Raw genomic sequence first — 5,506 nt, forward strand, 5'->3', positions numbered from 1 at the left:
TGAAGAAGTTGGTAGAATTCTTCTATTTCATCCTCATTGGCTTTAGTGGTTGGTGTGTAAACTTGAATAATAGTGGTATTAACTGGGCTTCCCTATAGGTGCATGGATATTATCCTATCACAGACAGCATTTGTACCTCATGACTGATCTGGATATGTTCTTTTTGACAATGAATGCAACACCATTCCTCTTCAATTTATCATTTCCGGCTTAGTAAACCATGAGGTCATCAGATTCAAAATGGCCAATACCAGTCCATTTCAGCTCACTAATGCCTAAAATATCGACGTCTATGCATTCTATTTCATTTTTGACAACTTCCAATTTTCCCAGTTTCATACTTTGTACATCCCATGTTCTGATTTTCAATGGATGTTTACTGCCGTTAGTCTTCATTTTGAGTTGTGCCCCATCCGCAAATGAAAGATCCACGGGGCTTTTCTCTCACAGGCTTTACTCCATTCGCATCATCATGATCAACTATACTTTGAGGAGGCAGCTCTTCCCCAGTCGCATTTTGAGTGCCTTCCATCCTGAGGGGCTCATTTTCTGGCACTATATCTGACAGTGTTTCTCTGCTATTCATAAGGTTTTCAGTGACTAAATATTCAGAAGTAGTTCATCACTCCTTCCTCCTAGTCTGTCATAGTCTGGGAGCCCATCTGAAACTTATCCACCATGGGTGACCCTGCTGGTATTTAAAATACTGGTGGCATAGCTTTCAGAATCACAGCAACTCACAAGCCACCACAGTACGACAAACTGGACCTTGTTGTTAGGTCCAATGAACCTTGTTGTTAGGTGCCATCAAGTTGCTACCTACTCATAGTGACCCTATGCACAACAGAACAAAACACTGCCCAATCCTGGGCCAATCTCACAACTGTTGCTATGCCTGAGCCCATTGGTGCTGCTGCTTTGCCAATCCATCTCACTGGGATGCTCCTCTTTTTCTCTGAACCACCACCTTACTAAACATGATATCCTTCTCTAGCTACTGGTCTGTCCTGAAAATATGTCTGAAGTATGAGAGACAAAATTTGGCCATCCTGGCTTCCAAGGAGCACTCTGGCTGTACTTCATCCAACACAGATCTATTTGTTCTTTTGGCATACACAGAAATCAAATTGACTATCTGTATTACCTTACAACTGAATTATTCCAATGACTATTATTGTAGGGTTTTTCTTCCACCAATTTTCTTTGCTTACGTCCTCCTCTGAGTTACTGTACCAAATATTATTATTGGCAACCCTCAGTTGATCCTTTAGCAAATATACCTTGATTGCTCTACCACTTTTTGGTCAGTTTGTTGTGTTGCTGGAATGCTGGAAGCTATGCCACCAGTATTTTAAATACCAGCAAGGTCACCTATGGTTGACAGCTTTCAGCAGGGCTTCCAGACTATGACAGATTAGGAAGGAGGAGGGAAGATTTGTGAATCTTTAGCCATTAAAAACCTTATAAATAGCAGCAGAGCATTGTCAGATATAGTACCAGAAGATTAAAACATTATAAACAGCAGCAGAATGCTGTCAGATATTGCCAGAAGATGAGCCCCTCAGGTTAGAAGGCACCAAAAACATGACGGGGAGAGAACTGTCTTCTTGGTGATGTGAATGGAATAAGCTTTGGGGACCTTCATTTGCTGATGGGGCACAACTAAAAATAAGCAGAAATAGTGGCAAACATCCATTAATTATTGAAGCATGGAATATATGAAGTATGAATCTACAAAAATTCAAGTTGTCAAAAATGAAATGGAACACATAAAGATCGATATCCTAGGCATTAGTGAGCTGAAATGGACTGGTATTGGCCATTTTGAATCTGATAATCACATGGTTTACTATGACAGGAAAAACAAATTGAAGAGGAATGGCATCACATTCATCATCGAAAAGAACATTTCAAGATCTATCTTGAAGTAAATTCTGTCTGTGATAGAATAACATCCATACGTGTATAAGGAAGACTAGTTAATATTACTATTATTCAAATTTACAGATTGACCTCTAAAACCACCACAAAAATGTGATAGGAAGAACAGTTATTACCACTATTGTTCAAATTTATGCACCAATCAATAAGGCCAGTGATGATGAAATTAAAGAATTCTACCACTTCTTCAGTCTGAAATTGACCAATTATGCAATCATGGTGTATGAAGGTTGGAAACAAAGAGGAATAGTCAGTAGTTGGAAAATAGTAGTTGGTGATAGAAATGGTGCGTGATAGAATTTTCTAAGACCAATGACTTATTCATTGTAAATGTCTTTGTAAACAACATAAAAGGCAACTCTTCACATGGACGTCACCAAATAGAGTATACAGGAATCAAACTGACTACATCTGTGGTAAGAAATGGAGGAAATGCTCCATATTATCAGCCAAATAAAAGCCAGGCACAGACTGTGGAACAGACCATCAATTGCTCTTATGCAAGTTCAGGCTAAAACTGAAGAAAATGAAAACAAGTTCATGGGTGCCAAAATATGATCTTGAACATATCCCACCTGAATTTAGAGACCATATCAAGAACAGATTTGATACATCAGACGCTAAATATGGAAGACTACAGGAACTTTGGGGTGACATCAAGATTATCACACAGGAAGAATGCAAAAGGTCATTAAAAAGACAGGAAAGAAGGAAAAACCCCAAATGAATGTCAAAAGAAACTTTGAAGCTCTTTAACATGTTCAAGAGCAAAGATACCAGTTTGAGGACTAGAGAACACCTAACCCAAGCAAGGCATTTTCAGTAGTCTCATATGCATGTAAAAGTTGGACAACGAATAAGGAAGACCATAAAAGAACTGATGCATTTGAATTATGATGTTGGAGAGAGATTTAAAAAAAAAAAAAAACCTCAGAGAAAAGAAATAAGGAGAAAGAAAAACTTGATTCTTTATACCCTGATTTGGCCTCTATTACTCTGGCAGTTGAACTGCCTTTTTATTCCAGCGAGCATCCTCCTTCTTTGAAGTCTTCAGTAGTCAGACAGCATAACCTGGCTCTGAGTCTAGGAGAGACAGTAAATCCTTGGTCTAAGTCTGAACTGAGAGCTTTTGTAAAGAATTTCCTTGACTCTCATGAGAAATCCTCTGAAAGTTTTGCATGAATTTACTGTTGTAACTGCACCTATGAGCCAAGTCCTTCAGACTTGTGTAACTTGCTGTGCTCAGAAGAAGCAAACAAGTGAATGAGTGAAGCAAAATGAAAGGACCCTGAAAACTGGATTTACCACAAAGGAAATAAGAGGTGAGGTTCATATTTTAGTCAAGAATTAATAACAGCGTTTCCAGAGAGTTTTCCTAGAAAGGATAGTTGGACAAAGATTCAGGCTGGCGAACAAGGAAAAGGAGAAAATGTGTATGTCTTTATGGATCATTTCTCCAAACTGTTTGCAGAACATTCAGTCCTGAAAGCAACTACAAAGGAACACTGACTTGTGTTTAATCCTGTGTTTTTAGGGGGACTGGTTCCTGAGCTGGCAGTCTCAGTTAAAAGGCATAATTGAATTGATAAAGTGTGAATACTTCAGAATTGGCTACAGTGACCTATAAATTGCCTCAGACTGAAGAGAAACAGAACAAGAGAAGTGAACTAAAAGCTAGAGAGCAGAAAGAGAAATGAACTGCTTTGCAATTGCAGCAGCTGCAGAGTTGAGGCAATCATGAAGTTCCTAACAAGGAAAGGTTTCAGACATCGGGGAGCACAGACAGAACAGTATCTAATATATGCTGGAAATGGAAGTTGAGCTTACTTCCACCAATAATAGTAGACAGCAAACATACAACAACAGATGCTAGGTGCCACAGCCTACCTGTGCAGCAAAGAGCTAGGAGTCCATCGGGACAGCAGATTTAGAAAAAAAGAGGGATGTACTTTGAATCCCAACACAGGATTTTGGGTTGGATCTGATCAAATTCTAGTTTTTCTAAAGGGGTCACATTTACCTGTGATCTTTAATTCCAAACAAAAGATAATTTAGAATGAGATCGAATTTTACAGACAATAAAATAAAAAATTTTGGAGTCATATTTGGAAACCTGTAAATGGTAGTTTCAAACTCCTTACCTTAAGGTTCACAGCCCGATTCATAACCACTATGCAACCAGAGCTCCTATAAGGTTGTATTATTTTCTAAGAATTTAACCCAGGGGAAAACATATTCAATCCTTTAGGGTCAGTACCCCTTCCTACCGAGCCTATGACTGAATGACAAATGGATTCCATACAGCTTCCCCCAGCTCTGAATTATAAATATGTTTTAGTTATGATATGCAGATATTCTTATTGGGTAGAGGTATTTCCTTGTCAGAATGCCACTTCAACCTTTGTAGCTAAACAACTGCTAGAAAATAATTTTCCTACATGGGGTACACTTAATACCCTGTGTAGTTATGTTGTTGTTGTTGTTAAGTACCGTGGCATTGGTTCCCACTCATAGTGACCCTGCACAGGGTTTCCAAGGCTGTAAATCTTTACAGGAGCAGAACGCCTCATCTTTCTCCTGCGGAACATCTGGTAGTTGCAAACTACTGACCTTGAGGTTAGCAGCCCAATTGGTAACCACTAAGCTACCAGAGCTCCTTGTGTAGTGATAGAAGTTCCTATTTTGTGTGTTGCGGTGGTAATTTGTAATATTTTTCAATATTTTGCATAGATTGCACTGCCATGTCATCTGTAATTTTCAAGGCTGCTTGAAAGAACAAATAGAATAATAACGGTTCAATTAGTGAAACTTACTGCCTCTTTAAATCTCACACGGCCTCAAGTACTTCCAACAGTATTAATGAATCTGCAGTCTATTACTTTGGGTCCATACAAATTAACCCCATTTGAAATTGTCACTAGGCATCTTTATGCCTCTTTCTTACAGTACTGTACTTGCTGATTCAAAGTTAATCTCTAGTAACCTAGTTAAATATTGGTAAAGTCTAATGTAGTTGCTGTTGTTATTAAGGGCCATAGAGTAAGTTTGGACCCATAGTGACCCGGTCGGTGTAGGGTTTCCAAGGAGTGGCTGGTGAGTTTGAACCACTAACTTTGTGGTTCAAACTGACCTTGTGCTCTAGTACTTTATCTCACAGTGCCACACTGTGTGTGGCATTAGTGTGCTAAATGTTGACATTATTAAATGTGATTATGTTCGTGCTTCTTTTCCTAATCATGAAAGTTTTGTGCTCCAGAACCTATATAACTATGTATATTGGAAACAGCACCAGATGAAGGATTCTTTAGAACTAAGGTGGAAAGGGCCTTATTTGGTTTTATTAACAAATTACTTTGCTGCACAGTTGTTGTTGTTGCTGTTGTTGTTAGGTACCACTGAGACGGTATTGACTCATAGCTACCTTACGCACAGCAGAACGAAACACTGCCCGGTCCTGGGCCAACCTCACAATCATTGCCATGCTTGAGTCCATAGATGCTGCCACTTTGTCAATCAATCTTGCTGGGGTCTTCATCTTTTTTTCTGACCCTCCACCGTACCAAAC

This window comes from Chrysochloris asiatica, unplaced genomic scaffold, assembly GCF_000296735.1.
Source record: "Chrysochloris asiatica unplaced genomic scaffold, ChrAsi1.0 scaffold00234, whole genome shotgun sequence".
Taxonomy (NCBI): Eukaryota; Metazoa; Chordata; class Mammalia; order Afrosoricida; family Chrysochloridae; genus Chrysochloris; species Chrysochloris asiatica.